Genomic DNA, 13,957 nt, shown 5'->3' on the forward strand with positions numbered 1-13,957 from the left:
TAACTTACTCTTAGTATATCTAAAACTTACTCTTAGTATATTTTATTACCAATACTATTTATTTTGTAATCTTCACTAAATGGCTCTTGATTTAACACAGCAATAAAGGTAAAAGAAATTGCACGCATAAGTTTGAACGGAATACGTTGCAGTCTCTCTCTATACGTGGTTCCACCGCAGCATATTCTATTTCTGTCAAAAACAGTCGCTTGACTGTCAACAATACACATTTTTGCAATCTAGTGTTTATTTGAATATTTATATTGAACAAATGAAGTTTGCACAATCGTCGTTTCGACAGAGCTGCTCTTCGTGTGATAGCCATTCATCCGAGAAAATATCTCATTTGCATTACAGTATGCAACGTCTCAATGTCAGTTACCATATACCCCTATTGTAATATGAAGTGACACTGAGACGTTTCTAAGATGACTCATAACCGAAGCAAAAACACAAAAGTACGCAGTGAATGAATGTGAGTTGCATCTCTTTTATCACAGCCACGTGTTTGTTTATACTGCTGTCTGCTGACGTTACTACAGCTTTATCAATGTGACCTAATTACAGCTATATATGACGAGTCATGTATGTTATCATAGTACGCCCTCCCACACATCATTAGACAAATATGAAGTTCATGTACGCCCTCCTCTTCGCAGCGGTTATGGTTGCCGTATGGGGCGAAGCGACAAGCCAAAGGATAGATTACTGTACAGCGAGAGCAGGTAAGTTTATAACAGGGTAGAAGAAACTTTGCATAACCGTAGCCAGTGGTCCCTATAGCAACCGCTAAGCTTTTTTGGGTGCTTGCATTTTTATGGAAATTCATTATAACGAATAATGAAGGCCGGCCTCAATATGAACGTACATTAAGATTATACTACTCATTTTTTGATTCTATCATTAAATGTGTTGTTAGTAAATTATCATTAAATTGTGTATTATATGGCGTCTATATGTTCATTTTTCCATAAAAAAAAAAAAAAAAAGAAAAAAGAAAATTGGTTAAATTAATTGTCTGGTGCTCACCACTCTCTTATAAGCTCTCAATTGCGCCCGTAGGCACAAAAAAGGTTGGGGACCACTGCCGTAACTCGTCTGAAACTCTATACATCAGTTAGTTTTAAATAATAGATTATTAATCATGTTATGCCAGATTAACTAGCACTTAATATTTCTGTAATTACAATAGTGATTTGCTTAGTTTCAAGTAAATGAGTCTCGCTTTGTTGCTTACTTGCACTATGAGGTCGAGCCCTGTTTAAGGTGGGCTCTAGTGTTTCGTTACTAGAAATGTATTTAACGTAAACTACTCAACTCAGTTTGGCCCCGGGACCCTCAAAGACCTCTGATTATATGCAGTTGCATACGTGTGTATATGCAAATACATAATTGTGGCCATTGTAGTCGTTAGTGCATATAAATACATATAACACAATATTGCAAGCAGCATTGCATATTTCTGAACGTGATCATCATTATTTTTTCCAATGTTAATCTCGGAACTACGTAACAAGTTACCGTATTGCAATTAAATTAGCGTAGGATAATATTTCACTGAGCGGGGAGGAAATTTCTCACATTGGCGTGTGAAACGTTTTAAGCAAACCATGTACTTCAAAAGAAGAGAAAAGTGATTTTTCAAAGGATTTGTGTCTCGCCCTGGTAAAGCATCAATATCCCTTTCACGTTAAACAATCGAGTCTTCGAGCAACTTTTGGAAAAAAATAAAAGAAAAGATATATTGTATATATCAAAATATTCCAGACGTTGAGTAAGAATTATCTTTAACGCTATTTATGACGACATTATTCACAAAATTTGTCAAGATATTAAGAAAAACTACATTTGGATGTCCGTCGACGACACGACAGACGTTTGTGACCGCTACGTCTCAAGGTCTATATTTTTATATGTGGGAAAAAAATATTTTTTATGTGAAAAATTGGATGCAGAACAATCGCGTCTGTATTTACTTGCTTGTAAGTACCTCGAAAAGGTGAATTACTCTACAGTAGCAAGATTTTGTAATGAATCTTTGCCGTTATGACCAGAATCGACCCATAGCGAAAGAATCTATTTTTGTTTAGTGACGCTGCTTCGTATATGGTAAAAGCCGCTTCTGCGTTACAAGCTTTCTACCCAAATCTGATCCATGTTACTTACTTAGCCCATGGCTTACATAGGTTGGCAGAGGCAATTCGGGAGAATTTTGATGAAATTAACAAACTTATTTCTATTACTAAAAAAAAAAGATCTTATCAAAAGCGCCTTCGAGGATAGCTACTCTTCCTCTCCCATCTGATAACAGGATCAGATGGGAGAGGAAAACATGGTTACAAAATTTATGCTAAAATTTTTGATTCTATGAAAGAATCTGTTGATTCCTTCGATAGTACGCATTCAGCGGCTATTGGTAGTGCTAAGGCAATGCTTTTTGATTCTTTATCTAAAAAACATTTATTGTTCATCCAGATCCATTTCCGCTGATTACCTAGTTGTATAACCGAACTTGAAACGTGGGGAATTTCTTTGCGCAGCGCAATTGGAGAGATGGAAAAAGTTGAATTACAAATTTCAACTGTGTCTGGAGGCATAAGAGAAGAAATAAGAAGAAAATACAAAAATGTTTTAGAAAAGAAATCAGGATTTCATACTAAAAAAAAAAAAAAAAAATTGATGAATTTATAAATAAGAAAGGAAATGAACTTCCATTTCAAGTAGAAACTACAAAAGCTCACACTTTCAAATACTGCCCAGTCACTTCCGTAGAAGTAGAAAGATCATTCTCTGCGTATAAAATGATCTTGGATGCCATATATACACAACGGACCACTTTGAGAAATGTATTATTGTGTATTGTAACAAAAATTATTTAACATGTTGAATACAGAAAAACTGTTGTTCAATTAATTGTAATAAGCGAGTAATAAATGTAAAAATTGTAGTGCATATATTAGCATTTTTGGCGCATGCAATCCGATAAAAATGGTATGAAGAAGAAACATTTTAAAATTAAAGATTTTAAAACAATCCTAGTTGTGCACAATAATCTATATTTAAAGATAGTTTGTTTTTTTAGTTGACATTGATCTATTTATTAAAATTCTAACCACCACGAGTAAGTCAACTTTATAACTTCTTCATATTAAATCAATCAATAAAAATCATTACTGAGTGAATATAAAGGTTCTTCAAGTGTAGACTGAATTCGAGCTCAGACAGGTCAGGCTGATACAATCAGTATCACTCAAAGTAGAAGTCCGGAACGTAAAATGCACAATCTTTTCCTTAAGCAACAATTCAGAAGTCCAGGTATACCTAAACACATAACATAATTAAAATGGATATAGTAAATAATTTTAATATAGGATCGCTACAAGATCATTGTTACTATTGTAAGATTTTAAGTGCATCGATGACTCAAACAATATTGCATCGTATGTATTATACGGTATTTGCTTTTTGTTCTCTTCAAAGTAGTTCCATCCAGCAGCTCTACATTAATCCATCTTCTGCTGTATCACGAATGGGAATATTTTATTATATCTGTTTTAGTGCCTTCTTCCAAAGAACAAAATGCTTTAAATAAAAGAAGTCATATGGTACCAAATGAAATCGATGATGTTCCCACGAATTATCAGTGAGGCATAGTGTGCATAGTATTAGGGTCAGGCGCCACCTGTGGTTTCCCACATCTGCGCCATATGTACGCTGTAAAGAAATACAGTACTACTGTAAATGCCAGAAATGTGTTTTTTATTATTTATTATTTTTATTAGCCATATGGTGCAAGGAAGCTTGAGGCTTATGCTGCACCATCCAAAAAAAAAAAAAAAATTCCCACGTTACCCTGAGAGTGAGAGGGAAATCACCACGAAAGCGAAGAATGATGATATCCAGCTCAGGACCCTGGGTTTGCCAAGCCCATACTCACCAGATGTGAGCCCTTGGGGTAATGTTTTGTGTTGTATTATATGACATATTGCGTTAGGTTCTGTTGTGTGTCCTGGCATTTGGCCACAGGGGCCCCTGGTGAGACTCTACGTTGCCCGCACACACCACTAGGAGGTAGCCAGGCTGCCCATTATTCTCTGACTTGTCTCCACCAGGGTCGCCAGAGCTTCCTGGACGGAGACAAAAAAAAAAAAAAAAAAAAACAGAGGTAGAGTCGGGGAAGTACAGAGTGTACGCAAGAAAGGAGGGTAAGCTAGAAATATGGAGGATGTAGGCGAAGGCATCCTCCAGGTTATCAATGGTGCAATAAGCACAATCAGGTGAAAGAGGAACCCGGGGAGGAGGATAAATAAGACACAGCAAGAGAGCTGCGTGTAAGTTGCCACTGACGAATCAGGTAGCCCGTAGGCCAGTTGATCCTATCCAGGTTAAGATCGGTTGGCCAGATAGGTGGCGCCTCCGTAGCCAGGTGGGCAGGAGCAGCAATGCGTAGCACACGTTCTTGATTAGACCGGGGTTCGAGCCCGTGACCACCAAATACGGAGGATGCGGAAAGGGAATGATATATATATAATCTTTATTGTGTACAAAAGGATGTATACAATTTACCCTTCACGGCAGGAATGCCAGGGGCTTCACATTGGCTGGTGGACAAAGGCCTTGAGAACGGGGTCCACATCGAAGTTCGGGTTCATCCCCCAGGGCCAACAACATAATAAGTTTCAGTTAAATTATTCACAATATTCATAAAAATATTATACAGTATTTTTGACATTATATACAATATTATACAGACATCCTTTTTAAATTTATTATACTGCGACAGTACTGTGCAGTTTGCCTGGTTGAGTTTAGGTCATCAAGGATCTCTCTCCGGTATTTGCGATCCTTGACAAATTTTTAGAGGTCGCCTTCGATTTCTTGGACTGTGATAAGCATCTGCTTGGGTAGAAATCGGTCGTTAAGGGCTAGTCTATTATGGTTGGCTATAAGTGTTGGAGCTGACCCCAGTCCGGGTTGAGGGATTCTCCAGCTGCACAGTTCCCATATGTTTCGCTCCGAGATTATTCCAGTGGTCATTTTGACAGTTAGGGTGAGGCGTCTTTCCATTATAAGATTTGTCAGTGGGGCAAAGTTCAGTGCGGTTGCCATCGCAGTTGTTCTTTGCTGGGATGAACGATGATGTTTATGTGTGATCCAACGAAGGAGCCAGTATTCGGAGGAGTACACACGTTTCATATTTGTGGGGCTGCAGATGCCCATATTTCTGAGGCATATAACACGACGGAGTATCACCGCATATCCTCGGAGCAATAGGGCCTTAGTTGCTAATGCTCCTAAAAACCAAATAACAACAACAACAGCCAGTTAGATAAGGATCAGATGTTTGGGGTGTTCCTATTTTGCGTTGGCAATAGGGTGCTCCAGCTTGTGCAAACTTGGTAAACTCATAGTAGTTTTCTTCTGTGATGAATAGGTGTTCATTTCCTTGAGGGTTATCTTGTAGACGAGTAAACAGGATGCTGCGGAGGTCCTCATAGTGTTGACAGGTATATACTAGATGGTTCCAGTCTTCTATTTCACTACATGCACAGTAGGGGTTGTGAATGATTCCCATGGATGTTAGTTTGTGGTTTATTGATCCGTGTCCAGTAATGAGGTAGGTGGAATAAAGACCAGGAGAGAACCAATTTGGAGTCTTGGGAAATACGGCATTCACATAAGGTATAAATTTCTTCGTGATTGGGCCCTTGTCGGTAGCAGTCCATCTGCCCTGCCAAGTCTGAAGTAGTAGGATGGCAATTTGTTTTCCTGCCTGATTTCATTCAGGTTATTGATAGAGTTTCCAAGGATAGTTGCTTGTAGGTCCCTGGATACGGTAGTGGGGGTCCCTTCGAATAACCTTCAGATCGAGCGGAAAGACGCCCGCAAGAACCTGAAGGGCTGGGTTGCCAACTGTGCAGCATGCCCTTGTAAGAAGGATGGTGCGCTGGATGGTTCCCAGTTTACATTTTTTGTTGTAAAGAGTCGCCCTGCGAAATCAGACCTCAAATCCATACGTTATGAAGGGAAGGAAGATTGAGTTGTACGGTACCTTAAGGGTTCCGTACAACTCAATCTTCGATTCAAACCCCAATCACGACGACTCACCCATGCAATGAGAGCAGTGTAGTATCTCACTTTCGCGTGGAGGCGTGCAAGATGCGGAGAGAAAGTGGGTTTAGGGTCAAGTACTATTCCCAGTAGTTTTAAAGTGGAAACTAGCTTGATGGTCTGGCTTGAAGTTAGATAGTGGGGGTTTCTAGCAGGCTGCAGTGATCCCTTCAAGAGAATGGATTGTGTCTTTTGGGGTGAGAGTCTTAGCTTGTTTAGGTCTGCCCAGTTCTGAAAGTTTTGAAGTGCCTGGTTTCCTCTGGCTTCCACAGAAGCTCTGCTGTCAGCCTCAATGGAGATGGTGACACCATGAGCAATGGCTTGTATAACTACAGGACCTAGGTCCAGTCCAAGGAGCTCATACAGGACAATGTTCCACAGAAAAGGACCAACGACTGAACCCTGGGGACAACCTATGTTGATAGACCTGGTGATTCTTCGGTATGTTGAAGAGATTGTAATTTTCCTATTTCATAAGTAGTTTTGGATGCATTTGTATAAATTTAATGGAATAGCTTGCCTAAGTCCACTTGCCCACCAGGGCCGGTCGAAGGCTCCAGCGAAATCTACTGCTATTAGTAGGCAGTATTTAGAGGTAGAAGTTGAGACAGCAGAGATGATCCTTTTCAGTGCGTCTTCTGTGCAACGCCCCGGTCGAAATCCAACTGGAAGTTGAACTGGAGCCCGGCTTTGGTGTAATGGTCTTGGAGCCGTACTAGCAGTAGACGTCCAAACAGTTTACTGACCATTGATAAAAGAGCAATGGGTCGATATGACGTTGGTTGTTGGAGCGGTTTAGACGGATTTTTTATGATCAGCTTTACATTGGAGTTTTTCCATTCTTCTGGGAAAGATCCATGGGACAAGCACTTATTGAAGAGGTCGAGTAGAAACTGGATGTTGATTTGGGCGGTCTTTTTAAGACTTCGGGTTCAATGAGGTCTGGTCCGGGAAATTTCCTCTCCTTCATTTTGGTAAGAGCCTGCTGCAGTTCATCGGTGGTAAATTGGTCTTCTATAGCATTGTTGAGGTAGGTGTTGTTCGCCTGAAATATTTCTTGCTGTTGTACTGTCAGAGGGTCGGTATCTGTGCCAAAAAGTGTGTCAAGAATATTGGCCATTGATTGCTCCCACAATGTAGTCACAATGCCCTGTGGTGTGAGAGTGGATTGGATAATTTCGCCCCTGGGGAGCTTGTTGGTGGTGATGCGGTATACCACCCCCAGGGTTCAGTATTGCCAGTCGTTTGCACGAGTCGTTCCCAAGATGATCTTTTACGCTGCGTTATAAGGGGATGTAGTCGTTTCTAAGGCAATGTCAGTGTCTAAGACAAATAATTCGTGGGAAGCTGCTGAAATATTATGAATTTGTATTTAAAGTTTCGATGAGAAATGCTCAAAGTCAGCATCAGTTCCAATACTAATAAAATTAACAAACTTTTATAAAGGCAGTTAAATTGCAACTTAGTTTTTTTTTTTTTAAATTGCAAATGATAAGTTTAAAAAATATTATCATTTTATTATTATTTTTTTTCAATATATATTTAAATTTATATTTTTGTTATATTGGTGGGGGAGAGAAAGCAGATTGTGATAAGTTACCCATGCTACCAAGGAATATAGGTACATCATGCCAGAGATTTTCAAAATTTGCGATACCACGAATATGTGTGATGCTCTAAAATGACAATGAATATGTGCGAATCCCCTCATCCCATAAATAAAACTGATTGAAACATTTAATTTGGATTAGAGTTGGGATAGAAAAAATAGCACTTGCTTGTAATAATTAAAAATAAATCAATATATAAAAAAAATTATTATAGAACCTTATAACTTTATAAAATAAAACTATTGCATTGGAAATATACAAATAAACGGGGGGGGGGGGACGAATGTCAAAACTTAAAACCTGAGGAAAAAAGTTTAAAAAATTTAGTGATCCTCCTCCCGTCTAAGTTACTTGCTAACTCACCCCCCCCCCCAATCGGGAGGATGATTACGAACCACAGTTTCAGAACTCCTGCATCATACCATTTGTTGTTTGAGGAGACCTTACATTTCTCAATGGTGTCAACTTAGATTGAAACAATATAATCCTCTGTGACAGTATAGTGGTTTCGTCTCTAGTTTGAAGAGGATTCGGTTCAAACCCTGTCGGATAAGGGAGGAATTCTTAAAACCTTTTCAATCGGGCTATAATTAGTTGATTTCAGAAAGAGAACTGACTTTTTTTTCAACTTGTGTTATTCCGGGTTTTTCATCACTCACAAATCGACCCATGATCACACATTTTTACAGAAAGAATACAGAGTAAAGTCCTAATGTACCATAGAAACTGACCAGCTTTAACCAAAGTGAGCGGTCCCGTCAACAACATCAACTTCATAATAACATCAAAGAGTTTCCATTCCCAAAATCTGCTTTTGCTTTTTCCAATTCGTATTCCTTTAGAGTAGTTATGTGACCTGTAGGAAGAAAGCAGGTGTAAGGTCTCTGAAGCTGTGTAAAAATTCGAGGGATCGCTATAAAATGTTTACGTCGTTTGAATTTATACTGGTTTATTGACAGATATATTTTTAATCCAACAAACAGGCCACCTAATGTAGTCAGTTTGTTCGAAATCTTCTAAAATAAACCAGTAGGTCATTTTTTAATTTTTGCTTGGCCAAAATCAAACAACAACATACTGGTTTATTTGAATATTTAGTTTTATTGTAAAAAAATTTTTCCAAATCTAAGTCCAGCGGGAGAGTGCTCGCCGGCACTCTCCCGCTGGACTTAAGAAATCATACAACGTGGCGTACTGTACTACCTAGACAAAGGTATCCCACAGGCAGGCGCCTCCATAGCCAGGTGGGAAGGAGCAGCAGTGCGTAGAACACGATGCTTGATTAGACAGGTGTTCGAGCCCGTCACCACCAAATACGGAGGATGCGGAAAGGTCAGGGAATGACCACCGAATATTCCCGGAGCAATATGGCCTTAGTTACTAATGCCCCTAAAAAACCAAACAACAAACAACCCCACAAACTTTTCTGGGTTTCACTACTGAGCTAACCAGCATCAGAAATGTGGAAAAGAAGAGGATACAAACTCACCTGCAGCAGGCATGGCAGGAAAGGTGGAACAACTCTCAAAAATGAAAAGATCACAAAGAAGTTTCTACCCAATACTGAACAAAAACTATCCAACCTCACCCAACTGGTTCTCCCCAGGTCTACAAGTAACGTACCTCTTAACTGGACACGGAGCGATTAATGCCAAACTGTCTCTCTTTGGGATCCAGGATGATCCAACTTGCACTTGCGGGAGGGGGTCTGGAGAGCTGGCAGCACCTCATGTATGACTGCAGGCTCTATGAAGACCTACGTTTTGTTTTTCTCACCAGAATCCACTACTTACCACAGGGACAAGAACATCACCTCCTAGACACGAAGGAGGAGTATCAAGCCTTCTCGGATTACGCACAGGCACTGTTCGCGAGGAGGAGAAACCAAATGGCCGCAGCCCACAACCCACTACCATTGTAACCAAAGAACATCTGTTCTTCAGCTCGCTTGGACCGGGACACCAGAAATGACCCACCCCCAAGAATTAGAAAACTCAGGAAACAAACTATACCAAAATAGACTAAAATGGACGGTACCCATGTCAGACAAATGGAGATGACTACCAAACTTAGACACCCTCACCAACTCGGAATATGTGAGCAAGACACACTCCTGAGAACAGGAAGGCTTAGGAAATAAACCACACTAAGGTAAAGGACTAACATGGACGGGACCCAGGTCCCAAGGATGACAACTCGGACATGACACCAGATTGGACACCACCAACAGGGTCATTGTATAGTTTTCCTGCAGACGCTTGTTGGCGATCGCACCGGGCTCGGCGCCTCCGTAGCCAGGTGGGAAGGAGCAGCAGTGCTTCTTGATTAAACCAGGGTTCGAGCCCGTCACCACCAAATACGGAGGATGCGGAAAGGTCAGGGAATGACCACCGCATAACCCGGGGCAATATGGCCTTAGTTGCTAATGCTCCTTAAAAAACCAAAACAACAACGCACCGGGCTCCCTTGCCTGGTGCCTTTCCACCCCCCTCCCCGGGGTGTGGGACAGTCCCCCCGGCGCCCCTACTTTCTCCTGGTGAGTCTGCGTGGGTAGCACAGTGGTATCGTCACCGTCCTCCCCACACCGGGTGGAAAAGGCCTGGGTTCGAATCCCGTCGATGACGCGAGGAACTTCAGTGGGCTTTTTTTCACTCCGTGGCTGAGTTAGTCGGTCTCAGGCGTAGATAGCACGATTTTTTCCCTCAGCAACTGGGGTATTTTCGTTCAGCAAAACAGGCAAATCGACCAGAGAACACACGCAATTTACAGACACGAATACGGGTTAATGTAATCATTTACGTGTAACCCTAATATAGTAATTTGATTTTTTTTTTCCTCCTGGTGAGGCATGGGCCTGCCTCACTGACTTCTGGGTTGCCTACACTATCATCCCCATATTTCTACCTTAACCCCCCCCAGCCTTCAGTCTCCCACCCCACTATCTTTATGCCAGAAAATGCCCCAAACACACAAAAACATATGTCAAAATTACTGTTCGCCCATTTTTTTCGGCCTTTATTATGCAAGCATTATCCCCCTCACCTAACGATCATCAAAACCGACGATGATGGATATATGTATATGTCTCTGTCTGTACGTACGTGCATATAAAAGAGCGCGCGAGTTTTGTTTTTTTTTTTTTTTTTTTAGTTCCTAGCCACTGAAATCTCAGGAAATTAGGTGGCAGGACCTGCCAGAGTGAAACTAAAACTACTGGATTCCTGGCCTGCCTCCACGGGGATAAGGTAGGGGCAACGTTGGGCCTCAGCAGGGGTACAGCGGCTAAACAACCAGATGAACAACGGTACATGACACTACACATATAGAATATCCATACACTTTTAAACCTCTGACATTTCCAGCAAACTGGTACACCCACAATGAAAGCAAAGCGGAGATGGGGGAAACCCCTGGTGCCGTCTGACACTAAATACACCTTACACGTTAGCATACCAAGCCGTATACGTACCAATTGTGTGTTATGGTACCTCCATTTGGTACCGACAAGCCATCCTAGCAAGAAATAAACGTAAGCTGGATTCAATCCAGAGGTTCATGCTCCTTCCAATTTGCAGGGCGTGCCAGCCACTATACTTAAAAGTGGTTAAAAGAGGGCTTTTCTATCACTTAAGGAAGGAAGTTCCAACCCAACTGCTTAATCTTTAACTTGACTTTACAAACGGCACAAGGCAGGAAAGAAAACGGATAACCCAACATCTAGAGGTATGGTAACATGACTGGGACACCACAATAAAGGGGGCCATCACAAAACGATTCCTTCCATCTATAAGTCATCTCACCCAGAACCACCACCACCCTGATTTTTGCCTGGTCTCCATATGACCTTTATCATCGCCGGGCATGGATCCTTCCAACAAAAACTGACGGCCATGGGAATCGAAAATGATCCACGTTGCCATTGCGGCGAAGAGGAGACCTGGGGGGCAACTCATGTACGAGTGCCCCAGCTACGACAACATTAGGCTTAAATTCCTCACCACAATACAGCAATCAAGAATTCACTCAAGAATTCTTGATTGCTGTATCTACTCGAGGAAGATACCTATAAGGCATTAACCACCTACGCGCAGCATTTGCACTTAGGCGAGCTAAGAATGCAGAACTCAGAGCCCAAAAACTAGACCGGAGTGGGATAACTCTCCATCCCCCAGAACAACACACAGGACCATCCATGCTAACTCGAATAAGGTAGGATTTATTGCAGGCACCATCCAAGGTGCGGGATAATGGCACTCCTCGGGATGCGGGATTTAAACGTTATTGCAAACCCGAAATGGGTAGGATATACTGCTGGCACCGATCTAGGTGCGGAATTGCTGGCACTCACCACAGTGTGGGATCTACAATTACTATGCCAATGGCATAGTAGATATAAAAGTCACAGGGGACAGGCACACAGGGGTGCCTGTGTGCCTGTCCCCTGTGACTTTTATACCTTCACTCTTTCTCTTACTTTGGCTAAACTAGGTGAATTAATTCGCCCCTGTCAATCCACCCAAATTCATCCCCCTTTCAATCCTCTTCTTCTATACCCCTCTTTTCTTGCTCTTTTTTTTTTTTTTTTTAACTTGGTCTCCGTCAGGAAGCTCAGACAACCCTGGCGGAGGCCAGCCAGAGTATAATGGGCAGCATGGCTCACCTCCCAGTGGTGGTGGCGGGCAACATGCGGTTCCCCTAGGGAGCCCTGCGGCCAAGCAGCCAGAGACAGAACAACAGAACACAGCACTACATGACACTACACTTTTCTGGCCTTTACAGAGATTCTTTAATTCTTCACAAAGTACCATGGCGCAAATGTGGGAAACCACCGGTGGCGCCTTTCATAGAACACTATGCCATTCAGGCATAGAGAAGTTGCCACGCAAGTCGCTTGCCGTCATAATATTCCCTTGTTCTGTATAACAAATAGACACAAATGATTTTTGTTTAAATGCGATCCTAATATTTTTAACAGATTAACTTTGATTCTTTTTTGCAGGACATATATGTCCGAAGAATAAGTTTGAGTCGTGTGCTCCTTCAGGATCTCTTCAATGCCAGAACAACTTTGACTGCACGTGTCCATTGGTATGCTGCAAGGCCTCTGATTCTTGTCAAGAAAAAATATGTATGAAAGGTTTTACCGGTTCACCCCAAATCGGCTAAAGATCTTTTTTTCGGAAAAATTTGATATTTTAAAAATAAAAATGTTCCTCTGTATCTGAAAATACAAGGTATAGCTAATAAACTATAGTGAAAGTCTCATTACTTGTTTTTCATCCTGACCTTTGTACATATCTCAATTTTAACGGGCAAATTTAAATTTAAATTTGCCCACCCAGGCGGAATTTGCATTTAGTGTAAATCTTCCATAGGAACATTGCTTAAGAAAGAAATTCGATTTTTGAGTCCAACTAATTTATTATAAAAATACTGGCAACAGCGGATGGGGGAAATTCCTGGAGCTGTTAGACATCGAACACTAAAATACTGGCAACGTGAGGGTCGCATACAAACCACTACAGTTCAGAGTAGACTACTATGACATAAAACAATACCCTCACTCACAAATAATAGCAGTTAGTAATTGCTATTATAAGTTCACTTCCTAATTCATTTCACAAATATACGTGGTCTCAATTCTAATCTCAACGATGTCCATTTCCACTTGCAGTCTGCCAAACCCCATGTACTTTTTCTGACAGAATCACAGTTATCTGTTGATTCAACTACTGCTCATCTCAGATGTCCAAATTATTCGCTGTATGATTCCTTTCGTCTCAAAGGTGGTACTTCGGCATATTCCCTGTCAGAGACTTGGCAATTTGGAATCTCCTCTCTTTGATCTTCTCTGGATTAAAATCTCTCCACCTCGTGTCAAATTCATCTGTTGTCTCTACCGTTCTCCCAACTCCACTAATCACTTGGAGCTCTTTGACTTCCTCTTTTTGCAACTTGACTTTCTCCAGTCCAACTTTCCTAACAGTGAGGTAATTTTTCTACGTGATTTTAATGTTCACAACTCCACCTGGCTTCCGTTTTCTAGTCGCACCGATGCAGCTGGTCGAGATGCTGAGGCTTTTGCAATTACTAATGACCTTGCACAGACTGTTCATTTGTACCTACAAGAATACCGGACAATCCTAATCATACAGCCAACACGTTTGATCTTTTTCTCACAAACAACCCTTCTAAGTACACGGTCGAAGTGAGGGGTCCTTTAGGCACTTCAGATC

At 41.3% G+C, this 13,957-nt stretch overlaps 1 long non-coding RNA gene across 1 annotated transcript; it reads left to right on the forward strand.

Moving 5' to 3' along the window:
- The first annotated feature begins 487 nt into the window (after positions 1–487).
- LOC150076322 (uncharacterized) lies at positions 488–12,870 on the forward strand. Its single transcript, XR_016547823.1, has 2 exons — positions 488–725; positions 12,721–12,870. It is a non-coding gene; the product is annotated as an uncharacterized LOC150076322 (long non-coding RNA).
- Positions 12,871–13,957: the final 1,087 nt, after the last annotated feature.

The sequence above is a fragment of the Mastigoproctus giganteus genome, chromosome 13 (genome assembly GCF_048544385.1).
Source record: "Mastigoproctus giganteus isolate SK-2022 chromosome 13, ASM4854438v1, whole genome shotgun sequence".
NCBI lineage: Eukaryota > Metazoa > Arthropoda > Arachnida > Uropygi > Thelyphonidae > Mastigoproctus > Mastigoproctus giganteus.